Source organism: Sphaerodactylus townsendi, linkage group LG02, assembly GCF_021028975.2.
Source record: "Sphaerodactylus townsendi isolate TG3544 linkage group LG02, MPM_Stown_v2.3, whole genome shotgun sequence".
Lineage (NCBI taxonomy): Eukaryota > Metazoa > Chordata > Lepidosauria > Squamata > Sphaerodactylidae > Sphaerodactylus > Sphaerodactylus townsendi.
The window spans coordinates 69,062,947-69,077,962 of record NC_059426.1 but is presented as its reverse complement, the minus strand read 5'-3'; the positions used below and the strand labels follow the sequence as shown (position 1 = coordinate 69,077,962).

Here is a 15,016-nt window from a genome sequence, read left to right as displayed (position 1 = left end):
AAACTTAACAAAAAAAATAAAGAAAAAACACAAGAATAAAATGAGCAAAGACGGGAAATTGCCAAGAACGTTTTTTGAAATAATGAAAGACCTGAAATTATATGATGTATGGAGAATGAAGGAGGGAAACCTCAAAGATTTCACTTTTTATTCCAACAGGTTCCACTCCCATACCCGGATAGATATGATTTGGGTATCAAAGCAATTAGGAATAAATACAACAAAAGTCTCAATTAAACCAAGGGTGGTCTCGGACCATAACCCCATAGAATGGATTATGACAACAGGAAAACCTAGAGCCCAATGGAGAATGAAAGATTGGGTTCTGGGGAATCCCCAAACTATAAAGGAGTTAGAGGGGAAGTTAAAGGAATACTGGGAAATAAATTATGGTTCAGTGGATAAAGAAAGTACACTATGGGACGCCCATAAGGCTGTAATGAGGGGGCATATCCAAAGTCAAGAAATCTACCAAAAAAAATTGAAAAGAGAAAAAAAACAAGATCTGGAAGTAAAACTAAGGGAAATGGAAAAAAAACTACAAAAAAGGAAAGATAATAAAAAACTCTTAAAAGAAATTAAGCTAATAAAAGAACAACTAGAAAATTTATTAACAGATCAAATAGCGAAAGATTGGATGTACTTACAACAAAAATACTACGCCCTCGATAACAAAGTTGGCAGGTGGTTAGCAAATAGATTAAGGAAACAGAGAGCAAAACAGATTATAAACCAGGTCAAAGAAGGGACAAAAACGTTAACAGAGACAATCAAGATAAGAGAAGCCTTCGAGAAATTCTACATAGATCTATATAAAAAAGACAAAATAGATAAGATTGAACTAGAGTCATACCTTAAAGACCAAGGAATAGAACAATTAAAAACAGAACAATTAAAAGAACTAAACAGAGAAATATCCCTAGCCGAGATAGAGAATGCCATCAAAATGCTCAAAAATAAATCACCAGGTATTGATGGCATCACAGCATGTTATTATAAAACCTTCATATTGGAATTGAAAGAACATCTGAAAAGATTATATAACGAGATCTTGAAGGGTGGTAATGTACCACCGTCTTGGCAGCAGGCTGCGATAACTCTGATTCCAAAAAAAACTCAGGCAATATTAGATCTTACAGACTTTCGGCCAATATCCCTTTTGAATATTGATTATAAAATTTTTTACCAGTATACTGGCAACTAGGGCTAAAACCAATTTTAAACAATTATATAAAGGAAGAAATCAATCAGGATTTCTTCCAGGATCTACAGACAAGTCATAACATTAGAAAAATCATAAATTTAATTGAATACATTAATGATAGACCCGACCTTCCAATTGCAATGATATTTTTAGATTTAAAAGGCCTTCGATAGGGTTAATTGGGAATTTATGTTGGCCGTGATTAAGAAAAATGGGAATACAAGATCAGTTATACAATGCCATTAGCGAAATATATAAACATCAAGAGGCTGCAATTAAAATAAACGGAAAGCTATTCCAAAAAAATTCAAGATCGAAAAAGGGATAAGGCAGGGATGTCCAATATCACCCCTGCTATTTTATAAATACGCTAGAGATATTAATAAGAGACATCATAAAAACAGAACTTTTTTAAAGGTATAAAAATAAAAAATATTCCTTTTTTAAAATTTTAGTTTATGCAGACGATTTAATTTTAGTCCTTTTTATCTAAGACCCAATTACAAATTGCAATAAAGTCCTAGAGGTCATAGAACGTTACGGGGCTCTGGCAGGATTAAAATTAATATTCACAAACCAAGATGCTAGCATCCAACTTAACAAAAAAAGAAAAAAGAAAACTTCAAGAAATAACAAATATAGAAGTAGAAAATAAAATAAAATATTTGGGAATCTACCTTGAAGATAATAATAAAACCTAGTAAAAAATAATTATGATCAACTATGGTCATCGGTCCATAGTAAACTACAGGACTGGACAGGAAAACAAACCTCACTACTAGGTAGAATAAGCATAATTAAAATGAATATTCTTCCTAAATTCATGTTTCTTTTGAACATTCCTTTGATGCTAGCTAAATCTAACTTTACATTATGGAGGAAAGAAATAAATAAATTTATATGGGAGGGAAAAAAGCCCAGAGTCCGATATAAAGATCTTATACAACACAAGAACCAGGGGTCTAGCTGTACCAGACCTACAGATCTACCACGACGCACCAGCACTGGGTTGGGTTAAGGAATGGGCTAAACTGGAAAATCATAAGCTGCTAGAACTTGAAGGATATAATCTGCCCAAAGGCTGGCATATACCTATGGGTTAACAAAGAAAAACCACCACAATAGACAAAGTCATTAAAACCACTTTATTCGATATACGCTTGATCAAGATTTGGAATAGATACAGAAATATATTTTATAATAAGCTTCCAACCTGGGTATCCAGACTGGAATCACAATTTGGTGGTACAGAGTTTACAACAGATGTTTGGCCAAGGTACCAAGACATAATCTTGTGGAACAATGACAAACCTATATTAAAAAAAAGGGAACAGATTATTTGGGAAAATCAACAATGCCACTGGTATACTTATTGCCAGATTGAAAGCTACTTCAAATCAGATATTCAAAAATGGGGTATTAATAAACAGAAATCAGAAATAGATAAGGCATTAATAGGTCCAGATAAAAAAAAACGTGAGTACTATCTATAAGATACTATTAAAACAATATACAGAACAGGAGGAAGTGAAACCAAATATGGTGCGATGGGCAGAAAATATAAAAGAAACTATTAAGTTAGAACTAGTGGGGAAGATTCTATAAAGAAATTTATAAATACTCACCAAACTCAGCTATTTGGGAAAAAAACAGCATTAAAATGTATTACAGAACTTACCTCACAATCAATGTATTGCATAAAATGAATACCCAAATACCACCACACTGCTGGAAATGTGGGCAGACTGTGGGAACATTTCAACATGTTTGGTGGACATGTAAAGAAGTCATGCATTGGGGAGAAATCCATACCCATATAACTAGAATAATAAAAAATCAACTTTAGGAAAACTGAGGCCACCTACCCATTAGGACCTGCACTAATGAAAGAGAGAATACCTGAAAAAATTAAACACCTTTTATTTCATATGATTTCAGCAGCCAGAATCGCTTTAGCAAGGTACTGGAAGTCTGCAGTGATACCAAAGACAAACTTAATGGATGATCAAGATGCAGCAGTTCCAATAAAATGGATAAACTTTCCTTTAATAAATAACCGATCACCAGAATTCTATCAACAAATCTGCAGCCTTGGTCAGATTACGTTTCAGTTTTTCGTTTAAATGCTAATTAGAAGGAATAGAATTTAATTTTCTTTTTTAAGTCGTAGAAATTAACCTAAGGTTACTATTATTGTAAGAATTTTAACTCTATAGCATGTTAGACAAAATGAATTCAATCGCGCGCTTTTTACAAATGTGAAAGCTGGAGTGGAAGCCAGGGGAGGGAAGGGTGGGAGCATGGGGAGGGGGGTAATAAGGGGAAGGGATAAGAGGGGAGGTACAATGGGTAATTCCACATACAAACCTTGACTAAATTGTTTTTGATATACTTATTGATTATGGAATAACTACCCGCAATTATGTACTTTGTGAAGGAACAAAAAACCATATATTGATTTCTGTACTTTAGTGTACTATTGTATATATATATACACTGTTTTTTTCCCCTTCCTTATATGCTTATAATTTCTCCTCTTATTCCTCATATAAATTCAATAAAATATCTTAGTAAAAAAAAAAAAAAAAGCTACAGAACACAGAGAGGGGATTACTGTATGTCAACCTACACTACTTTTCCCAACCAGAAATGGTCTCAGAAAGCTACTATTTGCTCCACTGGGAGAAACATGTATTCCCAGAGATGTAAAGGGCAACTCCCTGCCCTTTTGGAAAATTATGTGGTACAGATGGCTTTAAGCACCCTCTCTCTGAATGCCATGGTCCTAATTTAAATCAGGTCAGTATGTACCTGGGCAGCACAGAACTTTCAAAACATTTCTGATCAAAAGTCCTCATAGAGTTTGTAATATATGAATTAATGCTTCATGCTCAAATGTGAATCTTTCTATTCAAGAATGCTGTAGATTACAAATCATGGCTTTCAGTTGGCAAGGCCTGATTAAATGGACAAACTTCTCAGAAGAGTGTGGCCTACTAGATCTAAGCTTAACCCTTGCTCTTCATAGCTAGCTATGGTATCAAGCTGGGCTGGGGTGGTCAAGTAGGCCCAGCAGCTAAAAATTCCTGTGGGCTGGAAGACATACTTCCAACTGCCTTGAAAGAAACAGTCATGAGACCCCTCCTAAAGAAGGCATCATTGGACCCAACTAATGTAAACAATTACTGCCCTGTGAACAGCATTCCATTTTGGGGTAAAGTGCATGAGTGTCTGATTCTATGCAACTTCAAACAGGAGACAGATTATCTAGACCTATATTGTTATGGATTCAGGCCTGAGTTTGGGATGTAAATGGTATTGGTCTCCCTAACTGATTATATTCACAGGAAGATTGGGGGATGAATCCCTGTTGATTTTCCTGGATACCTCTATCATATTTGATACCTTCTGGAGAGGTGGTTCCAGTTCTAGCTAACTGGCCAATTCCAGAAATTGATACTGGGAAACTGCTTCATGGCCCATATCATTTATGTTATGGGATCCCATAGGCCTCCATGCTACCTAACAACCAAATGAAATCATTAAGAGATTTGGAGTGAAGTTCTACCAATATGTGGGTTACACTTAGCTCAGTTCCTCTTAACAGCTGGATCAGCTGGATCTGTGGAAGTACTTAATGGGTATCTAAAGATGGTAATGGTTTGGATAAGGGGCAATAAACTGAAGCTCAATCCTTGCAAGACCAAGGTGCTGTTAGACAATGACAAATGTGCCGCAAGGCTAAAAAGTCAGTCTTTACTGGAGACGATTGCACTTCTCCTGAATGAGTAGGTTTGTAGTTTATGAGTCCTGCTGGATCATAACCTACAGTTGGAGGCCCAGATCTTCTCTGTATCACATAATGCCTCTTAGCACCTTCAGCTGATACAACAGCTACCACTGTTCCTCTGAAAGTGCTATCTGGCCGCAGTGATCCATGCTCTGGTTACAGCCAGGTTAGATTACTGTAATGCACTTTTGATGGTATTTGGCAAGTGCCAGTCACACAATCCAGTAATGAAGGAGTTAATGTTGTGCATGTTAATCAGTTAGCGAGGTCAGAAGTCAGTGACCAGATAATTGTCCCCTATTGGTCAAGCAGACCTGGCATGAGATACATGCAGGTCTGCACGTAGACAAAAGGTATATAATCTTTGTTACTCTCTGCACATGCTCTCCAGTAGCTTTTTAGCCATGTGATAGCCAATATAGCAGCTAGCTGATGCTTCTCTATTTTCAGTAAGCAGAGGCCTCTTTATTGCGCAAATTCTGCATATGTGAGATGTGTGATATTATCACAACTAAGAATCACTTCAACTTTACATGCACTTAACATGCCTTTGAAAACAGTCTAGAAGCCTCAGCTCATCCAAATTGCAGCAACTGGCTATTGCCAACAACCCTTTTATTGGCATACAGACAAAGTATGAAGCACAGAATCTGATGGAAACATGGGCTCAACATTTCAATTCTCAAAGTCTTATAACCAGCAGTAGAAACTTTGCCACCTTGTCCATTATTACAGGATTTGGACTAGATAGGAGATGTGAGGGTGATCTAGCGGCAACATCCGTCACCCCATTAAACGCCAGGGTTGATTCAGCTGATCTGGTTGGCCAGGCTATTGTCATGGGGGCAGGATACAAGGATTATATCACCCCAGGGCTGAAATATCTTAACTGGCTGATGATTTTTTTCTGGGCCAAATTCAAAGGGGAATTATTTCAATTGGCATTCTTTTTAAAATTTATTCTGCAGAGTAGCTTAGAAACTTTATTATACAGGATACTGTAGAATTTCATTCATGGTCATAATAATTTTATAAAACATAAATGTTCTATTTTTAAGAGTGATTTATTCAGAGATACCACACTAAGATCAAACAGAAGAGTTTTTTTTAATTTAGATCATCAGTATATTGTTGTGGGTCCTGTACTACCCTGTTTCCCTGAAAATAAGACATCCCCTGAAAATAAGACGTAGTAGAGGTTTTACTGAAGTGCTAAATATAAAGCATCCCCCGAAAGTAAGACCTAGCAAAGTTTTTGTTTGGAAAAATGCCCGTTGAACAGAACACCAGAGCATGCAGCTGTGGAGCGGAAAAATAAGACATTCCCTGAAAATAAGACATAGCACATCTTTGGGAGCAAAAATTAATATAAGACACTGTCTTATTTTCGGGGAAACACGGTACAGATCATAACTACCCGATGAAATGAGACCAGATGCAACAGACTTACAAGTTCTAGTTGGGTCACTGTGGAATTCTTCTAAAGTGAAGAAAACAATTTAAAGTACAGCATGGAGACCCCTTTTTCAAGTGTATTTCTCCATAGAAATCACTTCATCCAAGGCATCTTTCTGTTCATAGGATCCAAGGCCCAAAGTAGCCTGTGGTGAAGTAGGTTAGTGGGGACCTAATTACATGAGGGAAGTTTCAGCATTCCTACCTGCTCACTCAGGCTGCACTTTAAATCTCCCCCCACCCTCATCTGTATAGGAATTTGGTGTGACCTGAACTGTGCTACAGGGGTCATGCCTAGGGTTGCCAATCTTCAAGTAGGGTTTAGAGATCTCCCAGAATTACAACCGACACATAAGGTCCTCTGGGGGAAATGGCATTATATATACCCTGCTGAGGTTCCTCCCTTCCCCAACCTCCACATTCCCTAAGCTGTACTCCCAAATCTCCAGGAATTTCCCAAGCTGGAGTTGGCAGCCCCAGTCTTGCCATAATGTTTATTCTACAGCATATTTTGTGAATAGCAGGCATCTGCTACACCAGCCTCTAAAGGGAGTCATAAATACATCTCATAGGAAAATGTTAATTATAAATAATGTGACAAGGATAACCTTCCCACTTAACGGCACATGTTTCCGATCCTCCAAAGGCAAAAGAAGCTTATTTATGTTGGCAGATGCAAATATCTGACTGACTCCCAGACTGTATGTCCCATTATTTTGTACACTCTTATTAAATTGTGCGGGAAGAGGGTTGTGACAGATTTTGCCAAGGCAGTTGATGAAATTAAAATAACCTTGGAAAGAAACCTGAGGAATTCAGAAAACAAGTATAAAAACAACAACTAAAAGGACACAAATAGCTTTCTGAGTTATTACTCCAAGTAGGTAAGATAAGCAGAAAAGAACCTGTATATTTATTGGCTGTTTTTCTGTAATTGTTTTTCCTTTCTCAGACTTTCAGATATGGCTGCCAACCAGTGGCATATCTACCTAGGGACAAGGGGTACCCCTTCCTGCTGCCTCCAAGCACCCTCACCCCCACCCTACACTTTGTTGTGAGACTCTCCTGATGATACCACCCAGTTTGGTGAGGTTTGGTTCAGGGGGTCCAAAGTTATGGACTCCCAAAATGGGTGCCCTCATCACCCATTGTTTATAATGGGAACTAATAGAAGATGGGGGCTAAAACTTTGAGGGTCCATAACTTTGGATCCCCTGAACCAAACTTCACCAAACCTGGGCGGTATCATCAGGAGAGTCTCCTGAAGATACCCTGAAAGTTTGGTGCTGCTAGCTTAACAATTGCACCCCTGACAGTAAGCACCCCCCAAATTTCCCCAGATTCTCCTTTTAACCCCCCCCTTCAGCATGGATTTAAAGGGAGAATCTGAGGTTCCCATTTTAAACATTGAAAGTGATGCTGTTTCAGGATGGGAGATAATCCACCCCAAAACAGCATCACTATCAATGTTGTTTTAACTGGGAACCCCAGATTTTGCCCAGAGGGGAGGGCAGAAGGGGCTGCCAACTGGGAGCCCAGCCGGTGGGCGTGGGGGTGGGTGGGCAGGGGAGTCTGCTGTCCCTAGCCTCAGAGAGCTGCTTTTATAAGCACTGAGGCTGGGGGCTGGGCTTGGGGGGGCGTAGCCACACACCCCGAACCCCCCCATAAAAAATCTATACTTACGTCCCTGGTTGGAACGTAGGGATTCATTACACATTTCTTCATTCCATGGCCCCTGAGTTCAGGCCCAGCTATGGTTGTCAATCTCCAGGTGGGGCCTGGCGTTCTCCTGAAATTGCAGCTAGAGTTGCCAACCTCCAGGGGTTAGCTGGAGATCTCCTGGGATTACAATTGACCTCTAGGCAACAGAGATCAGTTCACTTGGAGAAAATGAACTCAATGGCATGATACCCCATCGAAATCCCTTCTTCCCCAAACCCCACCCTCCTCAGACTTCACCCCCAGAATCTCAGGTATTTCCCATCCTGGGGCTAGCAACCCAACTTACAACTGATCTGCAGACTACAGTCCTTTGGAGAAAATGGCTGCTTTGTAGGGTAGACTATATGGAATTACACCTGCTGAGATCCCTCCCCAAACACTGCCCTCGCAAGCCCTGCCCTCAAATCTCCAAGAATTTCCCAACCTGGAGTTTGCAACCACAGGTCCAGCCTTTGGGTGAATTCAGAAACTTCTGTATATTCATGTACACCAAACGTGTACTATGTGAACAACTCTAAGAGGAAAAGCAGGTGTTGGCATCCTGCCTGAAAAGAACAGTAAATACCAGGGTCCTTGACAAACTTTCAGGAATATAATGTCCTTGGACACCTGTCAGGTGGGTATGAGCAATGAACATCTCCACTTTGTGTCTTATTGGTTTAGAAGAAATATATGCTACGTCTTCAAGGAACCTATTTCAAGGAACCTATTTTTTAAAAAACACTGTCCATATTGGGCTACCCAAATGGTAGCTTGACACATTCTCAGAGTATTGTAACTCGGGGCTACCAAGCTCCCAATTAGGACAGGGAATTCCTTGCCTCCTGCTCCCATTGCCTGCCACCATTCTGAGCCACCACTAGGGATTTTTTTAACTCTATGGTTTTGCCATACAATTTGTGGCAATTCCTAGAGCTGCATATGTCACTTCCATTTTTTAAAGTAAAAGTGACAAGATACCACAGCTAGCCAGTATCGTGCCCACCCACCCCCATATCCCTGCCCACAGCCCTTCTGGTGGTTGCCAAGCAACCCTACTATAACTGCATCTGCCTTTGAAATGGTCAAACTAGTGTTAATCTACACTCAGTGTATGTGATAAACAGTTTGGTTATGGGTACCAAGTGAGTATATCTCTACCAACCATAAGACCTCAAATTGGTGTGCTAGGGCGTGGCTGTCTGAATTCATGTAGCAGAATTAGGCCATTGTGGTAGCCATGTGACAGTGCAATCCTTTGCAGAGCTATTTCAATGAGTTTACACTGCAGTAATTTTGCATAGTATTATACTTCAGTTTGTTGCACTTCACAGACCCCTAGCCCACCCAAAGCTCAGATTTCAATAAACCTATTAGTCATTCAGGTGCCACAAAACTGTTTGCTCACAAGTAAGCCAGTATTCTTGAAGGGTGGGGGTGGGGAATAGAGACATTTCCTGATGACACATGTTTGGTAATTGTTCCTTGTAAAGCATGACTCTAAATGTTTGGATGATGCTGGGAGCTTTTCACCCAAGAATCTAAATGTAAACAACACAGCAGATTACAGAGGTGTGATAATTTAACCCAGAATTACCACATCCATCCTCTAAAATTTCCCTCAGGCTCACACCATTTGTGATCTTTTGTTTCTTTTCACCTCAGACCTATGGGCATTTCCTTAAAAGCAATGTATTAGATGTATTTCTAGTGAATGCTCATGAGATAAAAATCTAAGTGAAAGAGCCTCTAACCCAAAACCATTACAAAGACTGAAAGCAATGCAGGCAGAGGCGTGGCAAGGGGGGGAAGGTGCCTGGAGCACCAGCTTAACATCTTCCTATCATAAAACACAATATAAAACGGACCTGTTGCTGAAATGGCTCTAAGTATGCTTTCCAAGGCAGAAGACTAATAGAACCAGTTTGCCATTGCCTTTTTCTACACAACAGTGACGTTCCATGGTGGTCTCTCATCCAACTAACAACCAGCGCTGACCCTCCTTAGCTTCTAAGATCTGATAAGATCATGCTACCTTGGGCCATCCGATCAGGGCCCAGCAGTGGAGTACTTATTTAAAAAAGGATGCCAGGGGCATAGCATTGAAATTGTGCCATCCCCAGGGGCGGGGCTGCACAGGAGTGAAGACTCATTGGCAATCGCAGATGCTGGGGAGGAGGGCTGAAGCTACAACTGGCAAGTCAGGCTCTCCACCCTAAAGCCCCCAGCCACATTCTTGGTGCATGCCAGCCCCTCCGACTGCCAGCATTTTGTGGAACAGGCACCAGGCTGACCTGTGCTCTGCCTGTGTTCCCTGATGGCCCTCCCACTCACCCACCTGCCAACTGGCTCTTCTTGGATGTGCATGGCAGCAGCGGTATCTTCTCCACATTAGCCAGAAGGACATGTCCCCAACAGTGGTTGGCTGCAGGGGGATGGGTCCAGGGCAGCACACAAGGGGTGCTTGCTCATTTGCTCACCCACCCACCGCCATTTCTTGGCTGCTTTTGTGGCTGGTGTGAGTGGCACAATGTGGCATTGATTGGCAGTGGTGGGATGGTCTGGGGAAATGCGGCACTCGCACACCCAGCCAGCTGGCAGCTAGGTGGCAGCATGGCTGCCTGGCCTCCTCCGACAGGTGGCAAGAGAGCAGGCAGGGCAGGTGGGCAGGCAGCAGATGCCCCCCATGTAACAGTCACAAGTGACACCTGGAGCATCAGCCCCCTCTATCCCCCCTTAGGTATGCCACTGGGGCCCAGCTGATTATAGGTCAGTGAAAATTAGCTTGTTGACCAGGATCCAGAATGTGGATATTTGGCTGGAGTTGCTGAGTCTAGAATTGTTGCAGAGTATGCCTCAGAGGATGGTATATACCTGAGCACCAAAGGTTTTCGCTAACCGCGGAAATTCGCATGTAGCAGTTTTTCCTGGGTGAACAGATAATGATTTTTTAAGCATATGAGTGAAGTTAGAATATTGTGATACACTCTGTAAAATCTTATTTATATTTCTTGCCTTCCCCCTCATTTTTTGCTTTGCTGCATCTGCTGAAATAAGCATGCATTTTAATACTTGGTTATTGTAATAAATAGCCCTTAAAATTTACAGCTACATCTAGGGGCTGCTTATTACAATACCCAAGTACAAAAAGCCTGGTAAAATCTGGTGATCATTCAAAACCAGTTTTTTTCCTGGAAAACTGCCAGTCCTGTTTACATTGGGGAACCCAATAAGCACCTGATGAATTTTAGATGAGGTACTGAACTTGTCCTTATGCCTGAGGAAGAATAAGGGTTCCAGCCATTGTACATCTCAATCATATTTTTGCAAATGTTTTCCAGACCCAATCCTCCTTCTCAGCTCCCTGCAGATTGCCAGACCTTTGTCCTCTGAAAGACAGAAGGCCCGGTAGGAGTCCACGAATGGCCGAATATATCTTCACATTTTATTGCCCTTGGTATCTTTCATTGCAGGGCCGCGCAATTCCTCCGGTATGGCTGTTCAACCGGTTCTTTCAATTGTTCAACTTTCCACATAGTCTGAGAACCTTTCCTGAAACCATTGTTAAGAATGGACTCACAAAAAGCCCAGTTTAGGCAGAATGAGTTCATGAAGCATATTTACTAAGCACAACATCTTAAAAACTACAATTTCCCCTGGTGCCCGATGTAGAAATGCTTTGATATTCCATACCATCATTGTGAATTAGCTCTAACCAGCAACAACTAAAGTAATATACATAATTCATTTTTAGATGTATAGTCAACCACCTCTCCAAGGCTCAGGGTACAAACCAACATTGTCATAGTCATTCTCATAATGCCTATCAGGAAGTTCCTTATTACCCCATTTACAAATGATAAACTGTGGCTGAGATACACTGATATCCAAGTCCTTGAAGTGAAATGATGCTTGAGCAGGGATCCCATAAAAGAACACTAGTAAACTATCCACTGCTTTTTCTTTTGAGTCCTCCACTACACAACATCCCCACAGCCACTGACCCTCCTCTCTTCCAATCTATAATGTAAAAATATTGCAAAGAATCCCCTTAGAAAAGAATCCTCTCTGCCTCACTCCTTGTTTTCGGCCAGCTAATGCCTTGAGCCGTACGACGGGCTGTTTCAAGCATCCTCTAAAAGAAAAAAACTGATTTCCTCTTCCATCCAGCTTCATTTACATTTTGGGTACCTCTTTTCCATTTATTGTTGTTATTTAGCAGCGTATTCTTCAGAACCCGTGTGCCTTCCTTATGTTTGACTGGCTCTGAGAGCAAACAGTAAGTAGAAGGCTTATTTGTTCTTTTAGGAACTGTCTGTGAATCATCACATTCTTGATGTCTTATTTTCTCTTCACTTCATCCTTAGTAATGAGGCCTGGATTGTGGCCAAAACCATCAATGAGCGGATTGGACTGCAGAAGAGGGGTGGGGCCTATTCCCTGCCTCTGTCTCAAAGATAAGACGGATATGACAGTGAGGGTGAGAATATGACCTCAGGGCCACATGGAAGCTGAGATGACCTTTTGGAAATATGGACAAATCCTGGAAAAGTTGGGGTACCCAGCTGAGACAAGAGGATTCTCATGTAAAAGGAATCCCCTTCTGACAGAGTCTATGATCTTCTTCACAGGAGAAATTTGATAAATTTGGCCAGAATGGAAGAGAGGCACAGAAGTTCTTCTCTTCACATACTCACATGGGCACAATTTTCTCTTTTGCTTTTCTTTGTTCATTTGTCATTGCTCTTCATAAGCACTGTTGATGCATGTTGATCACTAACTATTTCTATCCAGTGTATCTTCCTGTTCCCCCTGCATGCCTCTCCTCTCTAAAAAGCATAAAGGAAGTATTCTAGATCAGATATTTTCTGCGGCATGTGGAGATTCTTGGTCTTTTTTTCTCTTGAAAATATTGGGAAAATCTACATCCTTGAAATCTCACTCTTCTGATCTTCGTAATCCAACACATGACACAGGAAGTCTATCTGCCCGCCCCCTCCACACACCAGGAAATAATGTAAGGTGTCATGTTTCAGTACATAATGAGCTTGAGTCTTCACTGTCGTCAATAGCATTAATTAAAACTGTAGCATCCTCTAAGGGAGGGAACAGGTAGGGCTGGAAAAACAGTGACACAATGACTTCATAAAGCCACACGTGCCTCAGCGAGATGAATGTTCTTGCAATTAATGTCACTTGGGTAGAAGATGCTGGATATGATGCTACAATCCAGGCATATCTGTGAACTGCAGAGTCACACTTTCCAAATATCAAAGTTCATATTAGAACACAATACAAAGAGGCCAACTCACCAAATCGACAAGTAAAAAATATCTGGATCTAAATAGCAAAATAAGGAGAGAGTGGTGAAAAATGGTTTATTTTCCTCAGCTATTCTCATACTTTTCTATTCTCATACTCATAAAAATGTAATAAATATGGAGAAATGGCTACCAGGACATTAAACAGTATTAATTAATTTTTAGATTAGAAAATTCTCAAGCAGAAAGCAGGATCTGTTCAACAAAATTCGCTGCATATGCATTGAAAAACCTCTTCTATAAATATATTGGGTAGATCAGGAACACGACTTTTCACTTTGTGGAAAAAACTGAAGTTGTCTACCTTTATCCAGGACCCCCAGTCTTTTCCTCACTTGTTATGGGGTGAAACCAATGAGCCAATTTGAATTAGATAAGAACTGTAGTACTGACCAAGGCCCATTATGCATGGCACGCTTACCTTGCAGCTCTTCGCTGCACAGTGGGGTTGTAGTGGAGTCTCCTCATGTTTCTCCACTGCCTACTGCATAGCTTGCCTGTTGAACTTTCCCAGGTCTCTGCTTCTCCAGGTTTTCTTAGCTCTGCCCATCAACTCACTCTTAAAGGCACACAGTCACAAGATTACTAGCTTTGTTAAAGCTCTTTAAATCGTTGTTATATCAATATTGCTGTTATTGCAGTTATATTGATATTGTGGTTCCCCCCTCCCCCCCCAAAAAATGAAAGAGGCAAAGCAATTCCCTGGACCACACTCTGCTGAAGAAGGGGACCATGTCCTAGAACTAATATCTCTTTCTCCCACCCACACACACACAAACACACTTCCTGCCACTATTGCTACTGTGGGAGGAGAAAGGAGCTTATTATGTTGCTATTCCTTGGTATTTCAATATTCCTGTATTAGATCTATCATTATTTTGATAGATCCAACATGGTACAAATGGTTGAAGTTGAAATAAAGTTTTCAAAAGCACCCCTGATCATCAGGGAGGGTGAAAGTAAAGAAAGAGAGGTGGCTGGAGCCAAAAAGCACAAAGCAAAGAATAATGCAGGTCCATTTCTTTCATCTTCCCTGTGAAAAGTTCGCTCTTTGCCCACTTCACGAACAGCAGAGATTATGGGATCTGCTGCGCAGTGAGTGTTGGGGGGGGGGGGGAGTCCTTAACATAAGTTCTATCCCAAAAAGAATCTATCTTCAGCATGAGGCAGAGCACCAGCGTATAATTGGCCCAAGTCTCTTGCTGTACAGTCTGCCTCAAATACAAAGGACTCATACCTGCTATCACAATCATATTTGTGTAGAGTAAGCATCCTGCATTACACAGAAATATATAGACCAGTTTTGTGTTACCAGAAAATACCCACGAGTTTTGATCATTTTTATAAATTTACCATCAAACTCTGATAAACTGTTTTTTTCTGCTAGCGAATGTTAACCCTATCATCACCTATAATGTGTCTAAGTTTGCTTTGGCTGGAAAAAAAAGTCTGCTCCCGTTATCTCCGGCACTGGAGTTACCGTAAGATCTAACGACCGGTATCAGATGTTGGGGAAACGACCTTTACCTGCTTGCCTTACTGGCT

General features: G+C 40.7%; 1 protein-coding gene across 1 annotated transcript in view; it reads right to left on the bottom strand.

Annotated features, from left to right (window-relative positions):
* Positions 1-12,461, bottom strand: part of ALDH3B1 (aldehyde dehydrogenase 3 family member B1) — a 44,534-nt gene extending 32,073 nt beyond the window's left edge. The window contains exon 1 of the mRNA XM_048486456.1: positions 12,342-12,461. The gene's annotated coding sequence lies outside the window, so the exon portion shown is untranslated. The remainder of the gene's footprint in view (positions 1-12,341) is intronic.
* Positions 12,462-15,016: the final 2,555 nt, after the last annotated feature.